Below are 20,940 nucleotides of genomic sequence, written 5' to 3' on the forward strand. Positions count from 1 at the left end.
CACTCTGTAAGGGCATGCGATAAGCTTTGTTATGACCATTTAACAATAAAATGTATAACCAGGTGCCGCTGATCATTCTTGACCGGCACCGATTTAGATTTGGTTGGCAATCGCAATTAGGGCCTTCTTCATTATTCTACCGGCGCCTATTTATTGGAAACAGGGGACGCTGATTATTCTTGACCGGCGCCGATTTAGAACAAGTAGTGCTGATTATTTTTACCGACGTCACGTAAGATTCAGGCAGCGGCAATTCATAATCGACTGGCGCCAATTTAGAACCAGGAGGCGCCGATTATTCTTGACTGGCGCCGATTTTTATCCAGGTGGTGCTGATTATTCTTGTCCGGCGCCGATTTAGATTTAGGTGGCGCTGATTGTCCTTGATCGGCGCCGGTTACGAACTCAGGCAGCGTCGATTTTTCTTTACCGGCGCCAATTTATAACCAGATGGAGCCGATTTAGGTAGCGCAGATTATCTTTGATTGTCGCCGGTTAAGACTCTGGCAGTGCCGATTTTTCTTGACTGGCGCCGATTTATAACCAAGTGGCACTGATTATTCTTGTCCGGCGCCGATTTAGATTAAGGTGGCGCTGATTATTCCTGATTGGCGCCTGCAGGCAGCGCACTGCTGATTATTTCTAACCGGCGAAGTTGTTAGGGGAATATGGTAGTTAAAAGCAAAGATAAGGAAGATGATATGATTGTGCTTTGCTGGGTGATAGTCTCTCCTTTACTGTTGCTATATATCAGAGTATATTTTTTTAAGCGGCGCCTTTTCTTTCCTTTCCTTTATCTTTTCAAGCAGCGCCTTTTCTTTCTCTTACTTTTACTTTTTTTGAGCGGCGCCGAAGGGGGGGGGGGCCCTGCGCCACCCCCTGGATCCGCCAATGGTAGGTACAATTTTATCCACGGCACTGCGTGGAAATTTGTTCATCCGCCACCCTTTTTGCATACCCAACTTCTGAAATGCGACCAAATGCATAACGTAAATTTACGAGAAATGGATTTTAGTGAGAAAATAAATTTTTGATTCTCATAATATCGTTTATATAGAATTTAGGTAACTCCTTGCTGTGATAAACGACATGCAAACGCACATGCATGGTTACGCACTTGGGCGAAACGATCGAGAGCACAATGGCGGGAACATTTTGAATAGCTGATAGGCATGCAGGTGAATGTGGATGTATTTTGCCGGAAGGAATGCAAGCAGGACGCCTCTGGAAACAACAATGGCATTTTGAATGTCCGACCAAAGCGGCACACGACAACAAATTTTAACACCGGAAATTTGTTCTCAAACTGTATACCAGCCAGGATTTCTTCTCCCGAAATTGTGCCCATATTTCAAGAGGGAAGATGAAAAGTGCACTTTTGAATACCAGGTAAGTGAAACGTGTGAAATACGGTTACTTTCTAACAATTATAACAAAGTTTTTATCACAAAAATCGTACAATATCTTATTTTTAACCTGTTGGTTTAGTGACTACACAATCCAACATAAGTTGGTGAAGTACAGCAAGTCTGACTACAGGCTGACCGAACGCAAGATAAAGACGAGAGTTGGACATTTTGCATGGAAGGTTTAAATTGGCTAAAAAATGAAAGTCTGTAAACGGCCTTTTGCCAACACCAAGTACCAATAAATCAAAACAAAAGGGCAGCCATAATTGTCAGTTATATACGGACATATGGAACTTGTGAGGAGGAAAATCCATGATATATGGATGATGATCTTATAAGATCATCATTTCGGAGGTATAAGATGAACTTAGAAAAGCACAGAGGGGTACAAGGGTAAAGGAACTTACGGCCCAAAAAAAACTATGAAATGGTTAAGCTTCTTCGAAATAATTTCCTTTTCTCATTAGATGCAAGGTAAATATAAGGGCAGAGGGAAAGGTGGCAAGGGTAAAAATGACAGAGATAAATGGACAAAGATAAAAATGGCAGAGGTAAATTGGCAGAGGTAAAAATTGCGGAGGTGAGAATGGCAGAGGTGAAAATGACAGGTGAAATGGCAGAGGTAAAAATGACAAAGGTAAAAATGACAGAGGTAGTAATGACAGAGGTAAAATGGCTGAGGTAAAAATGGCAGAGGTAAAAATGGGAGAGGTAAAAATGACGAAGGTAAAAATGACAGAGGTAAAAATGACAGAGGTAAAAATGGGAGAGGTAAAAATGACAGAGGTAAAAATGACAGAGGTAAAAATTACAGAGGTAAAAATGACAGAAGTAGTAATGGCAGAGGTAATAGTGGCAGATGTGAAATGGATGGAATATTATATTTTTTGTATATATGATCAAACCTATCACAAAATCAGATTTTTGTATGTCAAAGGTCGACATTTTTGCTCACTTTAAATTTAAAGCAGCTTTCAGAAATCTTGCTCCGTTGCCCCCCCCCCCTCATTTTTAGGGGGGAGGATGGGGGCTCATATCTCTATTTTGTATAGGTTTGACCATAGTACACAAAGTTTATACGGTAGGAAAAACAAAATGACTTCACTCGTATCCATATTGTGTCCACATGAAAACATTTTACAATATTTGTAGTCGTTTATTTATCTCATGATTCATGTAATGATAATTTCTAGTCGATATCACAATGAAAATACTTTTTAAGGTTAAATAGACTCAATGATATTATAGGGGCGTCGATCCATGTTTTGGATGACGGGAGGGGCAGAAGCGAGAAATCGTCCGAATTTTCGGCGCACTTTGCGCGCTAAATTATGTAACAGAATTTTCACAAAATAATGGTAAGTTTATAATTAAATGTTTGATTGTATTTTAATGTCAGGTTTACTGGTTCTATAGCAGTGGATAATGCTTTCCCATGCTGTTTAAAACGTACATTTGCATTGCATTTTGTAAACATTTATAGTTATCAAAATAAATTATTGGGGGAAATATCCCCATATTCTCCCCCACCAGGCCAGGATCGACACATCCATATCGCTAAGATATTAGGCCCCATTCATAACTGAAATCACGATTTATTTCAACATGACTTCTTTTACTCGACCAACCCTTCTGGTAACTTTACCATCGTAGCAAACTGTCATCACGATGGCAAAAGGGCAAATAAAATCACAGGCTTCCCATATTACCAATGTTATATTAAACTTATGAAACACACTCCTTGATTAATAATCCTCTTACAATGAATGCACTATTTCATTTATAAGGAGAACGATATTTTCACTTCCGAAAAAATCTCATTATCATCTTCATATCAAAGGAAATATATTTTGAGTGAGGCCGCCACTTCCCTTTGCCTCATAAAGACAACGAGGCTGTATGTGCCACAACCGCCACAACCAAATTCGGAGAAATCTTTATCTTTCTTCTTGTGAGATTCGCCCCCCCCCCCCACAAAAAAAAGATTGCATAGTATAACCAGTGACCTATTACAAATCACAAACATTGACAAAAGACATACTTTGAGAATAAATAATAAGACATGTTAGGTTTCGAACCCCATAGAATCAGAGCTTGTGAAAGGGGCCCATTGTATAGAACATTAACACAAGAATATTGATGACTAAATATTTACAATGCTAATCCAGAGAAAATACATAAAGAAATCCACACATACACACGCAGAATTTAACCAGTTATGTTTTCTAAATTTTCATAAATGCTTTGAGGCCGGTATGAGGGATTCTGCATAAGTGAATCTAAAATATGCAGTGCTTATCAAAAAAATTACACTTTGAAAAAATCCTGTAAAATTATACATTTGTAATATTCTGAAAATTTGTCCACATTTTAACATTGATACAGATCCATTTAAGTAAATGACGATATAACTGTCGAAAAATATTTCCGCTTGAGTGAGCACCACTTACTTTGGAAAGGTTAGTGAAAAATGATTTGCGCAGAACTCTGAAATATTTATGCGAATAAAAGTAGACCTTAATCATGAAGAACATGTGGAATTCCTCGAGTAAAATTGATCTGAAGATACATTTTTTACCTTTTAAAAAAAAAAATGTCTGTGCCCAAAACAAGAAGAGTGCATTTTGCCCCACCCAACTCCTCCATACACCGAGGCCATTATGACGATATTTGCTTTACACTGAGCTGTGATTTACATGGAATTCCTTAAGCCTGATTTTCATTTTGTTAATCATTGCCAAGCATGGGAAAAGTGTGGAGGAATATGTGAACCCACTTTCGATGATAAAGATTTATTGAAAAAAATGCTGGAGATGTCTGATATAAACTTTTGTTCAGATTTAGTTATGTCCTCAGATCCAGCTGGCACAAAAAGGGTAAAAGTTGTGCTTACTAAGTGCTGAAATTTCAATTTGGGTGGCAAAATTGTTACAAAATGCTTGAATATATCCGTTTTATTTCAATTGACTAAAAGTGCATGGGAAATGTATGAAAAATATTTCGCATGTTTAGTTTGATTTCGCCCTTTCCCCTTGACACAGCGTGAAAACAAGCATTTCTGATCCACAATGTGCTGCACTCAACCCAGGTGAGGTAAATGGGTACCTGGCAGGAATTTATTCCTTGAAACGCAGCGCGCGTAACAGCTGCACTGCTAAAGCCAGGGTAATTATGCTGCATATACTGTAGAGCGCTTAGAGACTTCTGACAAAGTAAGTATTAAGCGCTATATAAGCAAGTATAATTATTATTATTAGTTCTGCGCCGAACAGATTTCTGCGAGCTTTACAAAAATGGACAGTGCTCACTCAAGTGTAACATTCTGACAAAACTTTTACTTTCATTGGATAGATGAGACCCAAACCCAAGATTATATGTTGAAAAATTACCCACATGTTGTATAGTATTTATATTCCTTCTTTTTTCGATACGCACTGTATACCGGTAAACAACTTCAATAACTGCCAAATTGATTTTTTACAATTACTCAACATTTCACTGGATTTTTAATTTCATTTTCTATATCAAAGGGAAATATTTCAATTTATCAACTCTCCGGCAACTCTCCCAATACCATGTATATATATATTTGTAAAAGTTAACTTTATTGATCTAGCGTTTTATTTGCAGCGGCGTAACAGTGGTAGGTAGCTGTTGAGCTAAAGGTACAAGGGTGAGTAGATATACCAGAGACAAGAACCCTTTGGTAAAAACAAAAAAGCTGCAATGTCAGGCATATTGACGTATCACTATCGAGAGAAAATGTATATACAGTGCGTCCCCCAAAAAATAACGAAACCAAGATTTAGCGATGATTTATCATATCTTGATCATAAATACAATAGAGAAATGACATACCAATGTAAAGCGTAAAATCTCCTCTTTTTCTAAAATAATTTAGATTATTCCTCATTCACGCATGAGTGAGCAAAAAATAATTTGAAGAAAGGATACCAAAAACTCATTTGGTGGGGGGGGGGTATCTGAATTAAAAAAAAAATCACATGCCTGAAAAGTTCAATATCTGGGGCCCGTTTCATAAAACTTTTGACTTGCAACTGTAACAACTCCCATATCTATTGCAGTTGCAACTCGTCATAGTTGCAAGTATCCGTTTCATAGAAGCAATAACAAATTGTTACCCTTAATGAAAATAAATAAATGACAAATAGTTCGCGAACGAGCCTGATATGCAGCTCACGGCCGTCTTTTTTTTCGTCACGCACGTCGTCTGCAAGAAATTGCCTAAAAAGTTCAATATCTGCTCTTTTATTTGATACCTTTAAGCTCTACAATTTTTTTACTCATGCGTAAATGAGAAATAATCTAAGTAAATTATGATGAAAGAGGAGATTCTAAGCTTTACAATTATAGGTCATTTGTCTATTGTATTTGTGATTAAGTTTTGATAAATCATCGATGAATCTCGGTTTCATTTTTCGTGGGACACACTGTATTGTACAGATATAAAGCATGGAAATTTTTTTATAGCTTTTTAAGGATTCTGCGGTTATTTTATTTATAAAATGTTCTGATTGAAGACTGACATCAGTGTAGGATTGAGATCTGGAACTTTTTGGAAAGATCTCGTTTAGCAAGTTGATAAATAATCTTTTATGAATTATACAATTACGAAACAAATATTTTTTTTCAATAGGAATCAACTTTAATCGGACTGGATACTTGGGCCCCGTCGTACAAAGAATAACGATTGATCCGATCAATCACAACTATGGAAAGCCAGCAAAGTCAACATATTAAATGCATGTTTTAAACAATTTCTAGATATGAATGTATATCCATTAATTCATTGATTTCTTGACAACTTGGTGTGTTCTCCTTCGTTTACAAAGGACATTTTGCAAATTTCCTGTAGATAAAAATTATGACTTTATTGGATTTCCATAGAGTTACGATTGATTGGATCAATCCTAACTCTTTGTAAGACGGGACCCAGACGTCCTAATCATGTTTTCTTTTAATTTGGTATTATTGTAATTATCATTGAAACTTTGAGTGTGGTTGGCTGCAGATCCCTGTTACCTTAGAAGAATGGGCAATACATGGTCTGTTGTTTTGTTGGATAATATAAATTTAAAAGAGAAACGGAACATGATAATATAAGAATGTTTCGCTTGTTTTCTTTTCTTTGAGGTACATCGGCGCAAGTATTAACTGGTGTCGGCCTCCTTCGATCCTAACCTACAACTGAATGTGGAACCACCGATCGTGCATGCAATCTGGTCAGCGAGGAACTTGGGAAGCTTTCATCAGGAGGTGATGGCGGGTTGGGCGAATGTAGGAGAATGCTGTTTGGAAGGCATCCATTTCCATTGACGAGCGGATACCATGCGCGACCATGGTGTCTCGAAAAGCACCCTGAATAATTATTTTCCATATTCTGAAAATGCACCCCTTAACAAGTATTGACGTGTGAAACCATACCCTGAATAAGTATTGGAAACAAAACGATACCCTTGGCAAGTATTCCCTTAATTGAACCCCTAAACAAGTACAGCGATATTTCAATTGTTATATGTCAAGGACGTCGGTTTAACCTTGACCTACATTTTTTTAATACAAAAGGTAAATGCATCTTTTATAAAGTTTTAGGAGTTTCAAATTTCACCTTTTTTGGGCCCAATCTCCTTGCTCACTCGCAAGATTTTTTGTTTTTGTTTGGGGGTTTCAGGGTCTCATAAGATTAAATATTTGCTACCGTTACTAAAAAAAAACTGGCCTTTATTGCCAGTTTAATTTAATTGATTCTTCTCCAAATCTGTAAGCACAATAATGAAAAACGAAAACAACTTCTAAAATATTTTTACCGTCTCTACTCCATGAGCATAAAAGCGCAAAAATCGCGTTTTGCGAATCAAAAAATTTGGATTGTCACCTGGTAAGCTTTAAATTGACAAACAAAAATATTACAAAGAAATCATGCATAGAATTTGAGAAGTAAAAATGTTTCATTTTACATGTTTTATGTATTCAATTGCTGGTATCTTCCGCAACCTTATAAGACAGGTCTATTTTCTACACTTTGTAATTCGAATTAGTAGGACCTACAAGTTCCTGTAAAAAAAAAAAGATATTTGCGCTAAATTTTCAAATTCGTTATTTTTTTGTCTGGAGTGTTGTTGCACACAGCCTTTTGTAAGTTACGAAACTGGTGACCCTTTGTTGTGCTAAAATGATATATCTGAATCAGCTGACTTAGCACCTAAAAATGTGTTCCAGTCGTCCGTAACTTACACAGCAAAAAACTGTGGTGTTAACCGGCGTACATAGGGGACCACACCAGTTATCTTACACTGGTGTCAAAGGGATAGTCCAGGGGAGCGTTTCATCAATATTTTCATCCGACAAGTTGTCAGATCTGACATCTTTCCTTGATTCTGATTGGCCGAGAGGCACTGTTCCTATGGTAACTGTCGGATAAAATGGGACTTGTCGGATAAAACGTCCGACAAGTCCTTTCATGAAACGCCCCCAGGCTGGAGATATTTATATCTCAATGATTTGAGTAAAATTCACAAGGCAAAATGCTGAAAATTTGATCAAAATTGCATGACAAATAAATTTATTGAATTTTAAAGATTTGCATTATTCCGGAGATATAGTACTAGGCATGTCTTTATGAATATTCATTAGGTGGGGTGATGATGTCATATCTCCACTTGTTCATTTGTCTTTTACTATAGGAAATTCGGTTTATTCCGGGGGTTTATTAAAACATTTTCTACCAAGAACTAAAACAATTGGATTGACAACTGATTAAGTGCATTAGATATTTATTGCCGCAACTTATTTCATCATAATGGAGACAGATCAGTAACACATGTATGAAAAAATGAAACATTTATGATTTCATGGAATATCATGAGAAAGCGGAAAGTGGGGATGTGACATCATCAGCCCACCTAATGAATATTCATGACGATGTGCATTTACAAAATATTGCTAAACTTTAAAATTCAATAACTTCATTATTTGTTATCCGATTTTGATGAAATTTTCAGCATTTTGCTTTGTGAATTTTACTCTATTTATGTAGATATAAATATTTTCAGCCCGGACCATCCCTTTACATTTACGGTGTTAGTTTAACACCTATAGGTGTTATTACAACACCTTTGGCTGTTGCATTTACACTCTTTGGTGTTACGCTGAATCTCTAGGGTGTAATTTTAACACCTCAGGGTGTGGTCCTCTATTAACACCAACTGGTGTCAGTTTTAACACCACAGTGTTTACAGTGTACAAACAGCTTTATGCAACAACACCCAGGACGATTGATTAGTAAATGATCGTGTTACACCTTCTTTTGGCTACTTGTATTTATTCTTGTTCCTGTTCCTTATAAAACCTTTGTCCCTCTCTCACCCCTCCCACCGTCTCTCCCTCTCTCACGATATCTCTCTTCATATCTCTCTCACGATATCTCTCTTCATATCTCTCTCACGATATCTCTCTTCATATCTCTCTCACGATATCTCTCTTCATATCTCTCTCACGATATCTCTCTTCATATCTCTCTCACGATATCTCTCTTCATATCTCTCTTCATATCTCTCTCACGATATCTCTCTTCATATCTCTCTCACGATATCTCTCTTCATATCTCTCTTCATATTTGCTGTTTTTCATCACTAAAATATGCAATCTCTCATTTACTTCTATATTAATGATATTGCTCAAGAGTTTTCTTGAATCGTATTTCTTACCCTCTGTATCTATATACTTCCTCACATCTTATTAGCATTAATCTTTTCAATACTTCCCTTCCCTGTAAATCTTAATCTCAACTTTCTTTCCTGACCCATTAAAACTACCCCCTCCTCCCTCACTTCTTTACGTAAGATCATGGAGCTATTATCTTTCCGATCAACTTCTAAACAATAACCATTTATTCTTCTGCCCATCATTATTAATTCAAACTCAAACTTCATTTACTAATATCCCCCCTCAGGACCCCTCATCATTTACCCTTTATCCCTCTTCACATTCAGCGCCATTATCTTGAACGCCCTATTGTATTTCTCATCCCCTTTTTCATTTTGCATTTCAACTTCGGTAATCCTTCACCTCTTCCCACTTCAAATACTTGGAAATATTCTTACCCTTTTATATTGGTCCCAGTACACCAAACTTAAAGGGATGCTCCAGGCTGAAAATCATATGATTTCAACAGATTAAGGAAAATCAGACAAAACACTAAAAATTCGATGAAAATCGGACAAGGAATAATTCAGTTTGGCATTTTAAAGATTTGCATTTTAAAGATTTGCATTATTCCGATGAAACAATTCTAGGCATATCTTCATGAATATTCAATGGGCAAAGTGATGGCCAGTTGTTCTTTTGTATTTTAATATATGAAATTAGGTTTATTCAATTTTTTTCGACCAAGAACTGAAAAATTGGATTGACAAGTGATTTAGTGCATTAGATATTCATTGCTGTAACTTATTTCATTATAAAGGAGACGCATCATTCACACATGTATGAAAAAATGAAACCATTATGATTTCATAAGAAAAAGGAGAGGGGATTTGACATCATCAGCCCACCTAACAAATATTCATGATATTGTGTATATAATTGTTTTTACAACATATTACTAAACATTTTGAGCAAATTTTCAGCATTTTGCTCTATTATTCAGCCCGGAGTATCCCTTGAACTCATGGAATTGTTACTCTCCCGTGTAAAAAAAAATCCATCCCATTTACCTTCATTATGACAACTTTTCTTGATTTCTTTTCCTTCCATGTTTCTTTCCACTCACATCTTCATACCCCCCCTGTCTCTCTCTCACCTCTCTCCCTTCTTCCTCGGCAGTTCTGTTTTGCACATGAACAAAGAAGATGATGAGAGTGAACTTCATGAAATGAATGTTTACATTGATAAACCTGATCGAATAATAACTTCTGCAAAGGAATTGAACAAACTTCCGATTTATCCTCAGATCCAAACCCTATGATAAATGTAAACATAAACTATATAACATTGCTAATTTGAAATGATTATTCTTGCTTTGTATATTCCTTACAAAATAGAAATACAAATAAGAAGTGTAGTACAGCTCATTGTCAGAAAATACTATTTAAATATATCTAAATTGTTATCAAATTCAAAACTTTCAACAAAATCATGTTCATTTTCTGAAGTTCACTCTCGTGAAATAAAATAAGATGATGTACCCCATATTTTCAATTGTAATTATAGCTGGAATATTGCAAAGTGGTTTGTTATTGCGGCATTCACCTATGACTAAACAAAAAAACAAAAAAATTGGGATTTACTTTCATTTGGGTTGAGATATTTGATGATACAAAAATAAGGGGATAACGAAGTACTTACTAGAATCAAACTATCTTTTGTAATAAAAGTTTGCTATCAATTTCAATCCATTTTGCAACATTTTACAGAGACAAGAATCTGGATAAGAGGCGGATGGGGCTAGCTAATTGAAGGTCATTTGGCTTGTACAGTGCAGAAACAAATCGTGAGGGTCATTGAAAATAAAAGCAAATTTCTTAATAGTGATCACCAAAATATCACTCTGTGAAGGCATAAAAAATATATATTTCTTCTGAAAACTTGAAAAAGATAGAAAGTGTACCAGTAAAATACAGTCCTACTTAGGAATTTCCTTTGAAAAAAAAGGAAACCTATATTTTAACAATTTGAATATACATCAGCCTTCTACATTATGATTACCTTCTGCATATTTACAGCAGCCAAGACAACCTAAAAGCTGGCCGGTAATCTGAAATTTGTTTTATCTTTTGTATGACATTTTCTGTGTGATTTACCCAAACAAATTAAAAAAAAAGTTTGTGTGGTTGCTTAACAAATAAGACCTATTCACAGAATAAAGAACTTCACTGTGCGAGGAAATGACATAAGTGCTAACTAAAGGGTTGCTAAGATCACGAAATTTTCAGAATAATGGCCCTGGGCCCTGTTGCATAAAACTTAATATGAATTAGTAATATGGATCCTTATCATATCATTGGCCAGGAAAAATTGTTATGGAGTTTTGAGATGGTGATTGGACTTGGGGAAGTTTCGTCGTTATTAAAATGCCCGAGAGTCCTAAAAGATTCATCCGTTCACTGCGATGTTAAAGCTTGTCCAATGCTGCAGATTCAGGCAGTAGGTTGTGAAAAGTGGCCCCAAAAATACCACAAAAAAAACCTACTGAGATTAGAGTGGCTTATCAAATGACAAGGATCCACATCACTAAACAAATAATACACATCATTTTGCTTGAAATAATTACACACACTTGCGACCTATGAGACTGTCCTAATACCCTCACTCAGCTCTGCCTTGGGCATATTAGAACTCTCCCAAAGGTACACTGTGTTTGTAATTCTTACTAATGCCCTAGATGTGTAATGCCTTTGTACTATTGATGTAAATTTGCTATCCAATGGTATACCATGGACTCCCCCTCTAAAAAAAAATGACAAAAAGAGTTATATTGGAACGGTAAAAAACTTTACCCATACACCATTTCTGACCCCCCCCCCTTAAAATTTTTGGGGGTCATTACACCACTGGATGGCAAAATTACTGTAATAGTAGATTTCATGCAATTGGGCCCACCCAGGGGGTTTAAAGGGGAATGAAACCTTTGGAACAAATAGGCTTGTGTAGAAACAGAAAAATCAAAGAATAAGAAAGTTTGAGAAAAATCGGACAAATAATGAGAAAGTTATGAGCATTTGAATATTGCAATCACTAATGCTATGGAGATCCTCCCATTGGCAATGCGACAAGGATGTGTGATGTCACTGATGAACAACTTTCCCTCTGGTGGACTATAAAATACCCTCAAAATGTCTCTTTTTGCTTTTTCTAATGATGATACAAACTCTTTATCCATGATGTATTCTTAAAAAATATGTAATACATGCCCTCATGTAGAAAGAACACATGATCTATGGATAGATGTGATAAAAGAGGCAATTCAAGTGAAATATATACTAAAGTAATGGGGAGAGTTGTTCACAAGTGACATCACACATCTTTGTCGCATTGCCAATTTGCTATCTCCATAGCATTAGTGATCGCAATATTCAAATGCTCATAACTTTCTCATTATTTGTCCGATTTTTCTCAAACTTTCGTTGATCTGTTTCTTTGATTTTTCTGTTTTCACACAAGCTATCTTGTTCCAATGGTTTCATTCTCCTTTTAGGAACAAAGTTTGCATGGGGGGAAAGGGGGGGGGGGGTCATAATGGATGAAAAGGGGTAGGCGTGTAGATGATATTCACAGGCTACAGAGTAAGCATAGTTGAACAGCAATGAATTTTCATTTTCCAAAAACTTTTATTGAATCTTTCAAAGAAAAAACCGGCCAAAAAAAATGACCAGCAGCCCAGAAGATTCATTCAAGTATACAAGATACCATAGCAGCTAATGACCTCTTGATTCGATGGGGCAAACCCCAACCCTCACATGACCAGCAGCCTTGTCTGAGCTGGGGCTCTTCTTGACAAAATCACACAATATGTGACATTACTTTGAGACCTATTTTTTTGGTGCACAAAGAAGCAGATTGGATACTGTTGTGCATGGTATCAACTTTCCATAATGAAAGTGCTTTGTTAATATTTTGTGTAGCCAATAGTATGCAAGACAACTTTCCAATTGATTATGTTCTTAAGGGCAACAATTTTTTTCTTTATGGGGAACTTTCATTCACAAAAAGAAATCTCCCCATCCTCTTTTCCAACTACTCCCTCTTCCTTGCCGGAAGAATCTATCAATCTCCTTTGTAGTCTTTTCTTTTACCCTTGGACAAAACCACAACCTATTTTCTTTAATCCTTACAACCATCTTCCCCTCCCCCCTTCTCCACTGATTGTGCTTTCTTCCCATACCTCCCTGTACTATCCATCCATGGAAGCATTTCATGAAGACTGCCCCTTATTTTTCACCACCAATCCCTTGCATCTGATTGGCTAAGAGCCAATTAATGATAATCACTAACAAAACTTGTCATGAAATGCTCCCTGTATCTGCCCATTTTCAACTGTTTCACATCCTATCAACATTAACTATCCATGACTGACACTACAATGTTTAAATTTTTACATAATAATACATTTAAAGAGCGCTTACTACGGATGTTTCTGTTTATGGTTTATACTTGGGAGGAAAAAATATTTTTTAGTATTACAAATCATTTTTTCACATGTCATTTTTATTATTATCAAATTCATATCATTAAAAAAAATCTTCATTGGCTAGGTTTTATTTTTATTTTTTTTTTTGGGGGAGCTTTCGTTTTAAAAAGAGCAAGTGGAATATATTACGATTCTGCAAATAAATATACCTTTTTCTGTACAGATGCAATTTGGTTTCTATGAATTTCAGTGAATACTGTATTTCTATCAAAATAGAAACCAACAGGAAAAATAATTAAGTTTTCTCCTATCAAGCTAATTTATTCATTCACCATCATACATACAAGAACCAAATGTTTGCTTGCATAATGTATCCATCATGCCACCATGAACTCTGAGTGATCAGGCGAGGCACCGACAATGATAGATAGATCTAACGAGGTTAGGACTTCAAAATAGGCTTGTCCTGAGGGAGTCCAGTTCATATCCCACAATGGTTTATAATTCCCCATCAATCATTACAATACAATGCATGAACCATAGTAGTGAAGTGAAATGTCAAATTTCAGAGATGGCACCCAATAAAATTTCCCCAAAAAAAATGTTTTCATGGATATAAGAAACCATTTCTTCAGCCGAATGGTCATCAGGAACCAATGAGAACTCTCACAGACAGCACCCAATAAACTTGCCCAAAGTTGAGGAAACCACTTCTTTCGCCTAAAGGTCATGGAGCGTTAGGAAAATCTACCAAAACATGCACCGTCAAATCTGACAGACCGCACCCAACAAAATTTCTAAAACTTGTTCCATGCTGGATAGAGGAAACCATTTCTTTAGCCACAGGGACACTGTTGGAAAAATCTACCAATCACTGCCCTGCCCAGACCAGAAGATGGATAAATGAGCAGCCTAGCATCACTTCATGTCAAGCTTCAGGACCTGGCTGACAAACTTCTCTGACATGATCATTGGAACTACATAAGCAAGAAGGAACTAATTCTAGGATGGCCTGCAAATGCATTGTATGGTCACTGCAAAGAAGTGAAAGACTCACCAATTCGCATGAAGAGACTTTTAAATAGCACCATATCATACACAAATTGATCATTGAGTGGAGGCCCTTCTCCAAATATAACTGGCAATGTTATGCAAGTACCTTAACCATATCTAGCCCGGGTGGCGGGGTGTTGTTTTTTTAGCCCAACATATTTTTTTGTGATAAAGATCAGGACACAACATTTAATGAAATTTTTCTCATGCAAATTTTAAGACAAAATTCATAACGCGATGGTATGCAGTTACAAAGTTAGACAAAGTGCATTATCAGATCCAAAATTGCTAAAAACTGTGATTTCATTTGACAAATTTCAATGCAATTTATGGATGTAGCCAAGCCCCTGATTTCATGTATTTATGACTGAAAATAGAGATTACAACTTTTATTGAAAAAAAATATGAAAATCCACTGTCTATGTAATTTCAAAATAGCCTGGGCTATGTAGGGTTAAACACAGTGGCCCGTATTCTGAAGTCAGGTTTGACTTAGACCATGGTCTAACTCTATGCTAAAATTATGGGAAGCCAACATTTTGTATTATGTTATATGTTTCTTATGTTTTCTGATTTTTCAATGGTGAAGACAATCATCTATTTATACTTTCTAGACAATTATGAATGATTTGAGAGCCAAATGAGCTGAAATATATCATATCTCTACTATTAGTGATTTATGTAACAATTGGCTATCCATACTCAAACTACAACTTTAAACCCGAGTTTAAGTTAAACCCGACTTCAGAATACAGGCCAGAAAGTTCCCTTCACTTTTAGGGATTACATTTCTGAATGCCTGAACATGATGAAGATTCCTCTGAACAGGAAATCTATTCAAAATTCATTGCAAAGAAAGAGTTTTCTCCTGCATCGAAAATGAATGTTGACAAAGACTTAGAGAATCTGCCTTAATAGAATTCAAACAAATATCAAAATTGTGGTTTGAAAAGTAGAGTTACAGACAAAGCCAGAAATGTATCAGATGTATTCCCTTTTTGTGTCAAGATCGGCATGCATGAGGAGCAAAAAAAAGGGTCTTTACTAGGCTAGTCTTTACTGTCTCTGAATCTATAATACCAAGACTTCAGATTGCCTTTCGTTTCATCAGAGTCAAACGAATCCGGGACATTCCAATAAACAGGAAAAAATCAAATGGCTGGAAAAGACATAAAGGCAAAAGCGATTTTGTGTCTCGCCCACTTACAAAAATAACCAGAAATATTGTGATTTGTGAGGGCACGCAAAAGAATTGTATTGAAACTTTATTGTGAAACGACTGGGATGGAACAACACTTGTCATAAGAGCCTTGCACGAAAACTTAAATGTTGACCTGAAAATGACCTTTGACCTTACCATGTGACCTCCCACTGCAGCAAAACATGCAGGTTGCCTAAGTATATCTACCATCCAAGTTTTGTTGAAAAGTGACTTGCGGTTGTGGAGTTAGGTGTCATAAGAGAGCCCTTACATGGAAACTTTAACATTGACCTGAAAATGACCTTTGACCAAACCATGTGACATCCAACTGCAGCATAACATGCAGGTCCCCCAAGTCCATCTACCATCCAAGTTTGGTTGAAAAAGCAATTTATGGTTGCAGAGGTAGGTGCCATGAGAGAGTCTTGTAGGTAAACTTCAACATTAACCTGAAAATGACTTTTGACCTTACCATGTAACCTCAATTGCAGCATAAGATGGAGGTCCCCCAAGCCCATCTACCATTCAAGTTTGGTTGAAAAGCGACTTACGGTTGCGGAGTTAGGTGTCATAAGAGAGTCTTTCATGTAAACTTGAACGTTGACCTGAAAATGATCTTTGACCTTACCATGTGACCTCCAACTGCAGCATAAGATGGAGGTCCCCCAAGTCCATCTACCATCCAAGTTTGGTTGAAAAGCGACTAACAGTTGTGGAGTTATGTGTCATTAGATTTGTTACGGACAGACGACGGACAACATTTGGATCCCGAAGTCTCGCCGTCACATCTGGTGGGCGAGACAAAAATGACCAACTGGAACTATAGCCACTGGGAATTCCTCTAATGCCACCGGAAAGAGGCCAACACTCTCACAAGATAATAGCATTTGTGTGTCCAAGAGGCACATGAATCGCAAGAGGTTTTGAAGAGCTCTGGATATCATGCATAAGCTGAAAGGAACACCATTCCTTGTGGTCACACAGTACTTGAAGATTATCGCACTATTACCTGATTCCAAACACCAAATATAAAGATGACACATGCAACTGAAATAAATTTCTGAAAGTCAGCAGCACTCTTTTCATCACCAGTTCCTCTGTCTTCTCTTTGTGCAGAAAAAATGGTTACCTGCGTCCAAATGGAGAGCAAACCAGGTTTGGATCGATCTTAACAATGCCACTTAGCTCCAAAGCCACATTGGCTAAACTGCTCCGTCAATATTTCAAAATATCAATATGGATAATGGGTCAACTTGAAACACTACATTGGCAAGGCTCTAGAAGTAAAAATTTGACATTGCACTTCTGAAACAAGATTCATACATGTATATTGCTCTGATTGAAGGAGAATTTTCTTTTACACATCGTGGAAAAAACATTGAAGTGCACACCCTCATAAAAATTGTTGAAAATTTATATCCGAAGTTGAAGATTTGGGCAGACAAACCAATTTTTAGGTCCTACCATCTATCATCACATATCTAAACATTCGTGCAGTCCACATTATCTCTTCACATTCATGATGTCATGATGGATACACACTCAGCACTTGCACAAACATTGTTTTTTGGTGGTGCCTTAGGCATTAGCACAAACATGAGGTTTATGTAGGTACATGGTGAAATGACCGCAGTAAGTGTGGAATATTACTGTATTTCAAATTGAAATGACACATACAGAAAAGAATATATATATTGCAAAATAATTTACATTGCTCTTTCATTGCTCTGCTGCTAAAAAAGTGATCAATGTCTGTATATATAAATTTCTTATAAAAATTGTTTAACTTCTTAGCACATTAAATCAGTCATGGAATATACAATGTTGCAACAATGTGAAACAAAGATAAAGTTAGAGCAACAGCTGGAACAATTAGCACTGGGAGGTATATAAAGACAGAAATCCTGATATGGGTAAAATTGCCGCCCAATATTTTCTATTGCCCTCAATAAGTAATTACTGGGAAACCAATTGCATTGTCTCACATACTTAAGGCGACACAAAATCATAATTAAAGCACTTACATTGTGGTAAGTTGTATACCATGCACAACTGTGTCCAGTGCCCTTCTCTGCACACTGAAAAATAGATCTCTTGGTAGTGATGTCACTAATTGTGTGATTCTGGCAAGAAGACCTCAACTCAAACCAGACAGGAAGCCATGTTTGTGAGGTTCAGGGCTCACCATCATCGATCAACAAGGTCAACTGCTATGGTCCTGCAACTTGAATGAATCTTCCAGGCTACTGGTCTTACAATTTATAATTTTTTAAAGAGAAAAATACAAGTCATGAATACAAAGCAAGCATAGTACAGGGGCCGCAGAACCAGGGGGGGGGGGCTTCAGGCCCCCCTCCCCCACTTTTTGCCAAGACCGTGTACAAAAATGTAAAAATGACCATATGATTGTGATTCTTAGCATGGTTGGCCCCCCCACTTTGAAAATCGTTCTGCGGCTCCTGTAGTATATAGCATAGATAATTGTACACTGTAGGGCAGGTCCAAGCTATCTGACATAGATGTAAAGGTCACCACACACCTTTTGATTGTTCTGCAACCCGATTTCGAAGTAAAACGTTGTGTACATTGAGACATGTGACAGCTTGCTGTATAAAGTCATCCTACGAATACTCATTGAAATATGTGACTATACTAGCATCAAAGTTTGCATTGAAAAATGAACATCTAGTTGAAGTGATGTCACAGCAATCATACAATTTACTACAAATCAAAGTCAATTTGGTCTTTACTCATAAAAAATAAAGGTTTAAAATCAGCTAAAATTATTTAGTATACTCAGTTAATTTTGAGCCTCAAAAAAAAATACAATTCGTCGCACGCACCACGAACCATCCTCTCTGGAATAGATACAGTGTGCTATCGCGCCTCGCGATTTCACCACAAACCGTCCGCTCTATTACGATGCCCACTGTAGCGTAAATAAGTCACTTCAAGAAAATATAAAGAAACGGGATGAAACTTTAGAACCTGAACTATCAAACGAAGACACTGGTAAATAATTTTCTTTCCTTATAGGTGCACTTATTGCTGGTTTTAAAAAAGCTTTTCTTTCTTTAAATGCGTTTTCTTCCAAACTAATTTTCGCATCGAAGTGCGCAGAGAGGACGGTTCGTGGTGCGTGCGACGAATTGTTCATCACATTTCAGAAAGTTAACAATATGTGATTTGCTCTAAAACCAGATTGTGGACCATTTGAAAGGTGTGCGGAGGCCTTAAGAGACAAATTATAAAGAGGTGTTTCACAAAAAGTTAAGTGTGATTAAATTTCAACTTGCATGTGGAAAATAACAGGGCCCCATCGTACATAGAGTTGCGACTGATCCAATCAATCGCAACTATGGAAAGCCAGCAAAGTTAACATATAAAATCCATGTTTGTTCAAAAAAATTTGAGACATGAATGTAAACATGTATTGATTTCTTGAAGACTTGGTTGAGTTCTCCTTCAATTACTAAGGATATTTTGCAAATTTCCTGTAGAAAAAATTATGACACTTAAGGATTTCCATAGAGTCACATGATTGGATAAATCATAACTCTTTGTAAGACGGGGCCCAGATCATTATATTGTTTAAATCACTCTCAAAGGACGCACTCTAATGCAAATGAACTGATCAGACTGTGTATCAAATATCATGAGCATGTTAACGCTTCAGCATGACTTGACTTTAGGTCAGATTTTGTTTTGTGAAACATTCCTAGAATTGTTTTGCTGTACTTAACAAGTGGAATGCCTCTGGTGTCTCTCCTGCATTATTAAAGCGATTCAATATAGTAGCAGTGCTGACTTTGAAAATGGCTATTGAATAATTATACACAAAAGAAAACACTCATATGATAATAATAAAATACCATTGACCAAACATGACCTTTGACTATGATCATGTGACCTAAAACATATGCAAAACGATAATTCATACTTGATTACCCTTTAGAATATGTTTCATGAAATACATGTGTAGATCCATAAACTTTCTAAGTTCTGATGCTAATTTAACAAATACCACCAACACAAAGTTCATTGACCTTAAATTACCTTTGATCTTGGTCATGTGACCTGAAACATGCACAGGATGTTCAGTAATACCTGATTACCCTTATGTCCAATTTTCATGAACTAGGTCTGTATAGGGTACCAGTAGGAAATAATTCTCTAAAAAGCTGTGTGTGCTATGAACACCTAGCTTAGCCGGGTAATATAGGAGCGCCTTGAGCACTAACACAATAATTAATACCCTACATTATTATTATCTACTTTCTAAGTTATGTGGATATTTCAAAAACTTAACCTTGGTTAAGATTTCAATGGTGACGACACCATCGCCGCCACGAGACAATTAAAAGCAAAATATCAAATAATATGAAAGCACTTTCTAACTCAATTATAATACTAGACCTATCTAAAGTGGGTTTTTGTCTTAACCTGGCTTGAGTGACCCAGATTTAAAGGTGAGAACTGATCCCTAAAACAGTTTGAGGACAAGTCATTTAATTATGATGTTCAGTAATACTTCATCATCCTTATGTGTAGGCCTAAGTTTCATGAACTAGGTCTATACACCAAGTTATGTCATTAAAAAACTTAACCTTAGGTTATACATTTGCTATGTGATGAGACAAAAATAAATGGAAAGCAAGTAAAAAAACAAAGAAATAAAAAGGAAATTGCAGTACCAAACTAATTAAAAAAATCTTGTCTTGATACCACATTTTTCTTCAAGAAAATTTGAACAACACCAAGAACAGTTTCTACACCAAAAATTTTGACAATTGGACCTTTTTTAAAGGCAAAAAGTATACAAATGATGCATAAATTAGCATACAATATGAACATAAATTTTCAACAACAACAAATTATACAATATGCAGAATAACTCTAAGGCAATGTGCATGCAAACTATCAGCTCTCACATCTCTATAGTATGCATCCAATAATGAAACAACAGATAATTCAGAAACAATGAAATGCCAGCAAAGGGATAATAGCTTGGACCTGCTGCATGGAGCTACACAAAAGTCATCATAAGAAACATAACTACAGAGTCGCTAAGGCGAGCACAAAATAATACTCCCGCCCATAACACGGAAAATGGAGTTATTGGTCAAGCA

This window comes from Lytechinus variegatus, chromosome 5 (assembly GCF_018143015.1).
Source record: "Lytechinus variegatus isolate NC3 chromosome 5, Lvar_3.0, whole genome shotgun sequence".
In the NCBI taxonomy this organism is placed as follows: Eukaryota; Metazoa; Echinodermata; class Echinoidea; order Temnopleuroida; family Toxopneustidae; genus Lytechinus; species Lytechinus variegatus.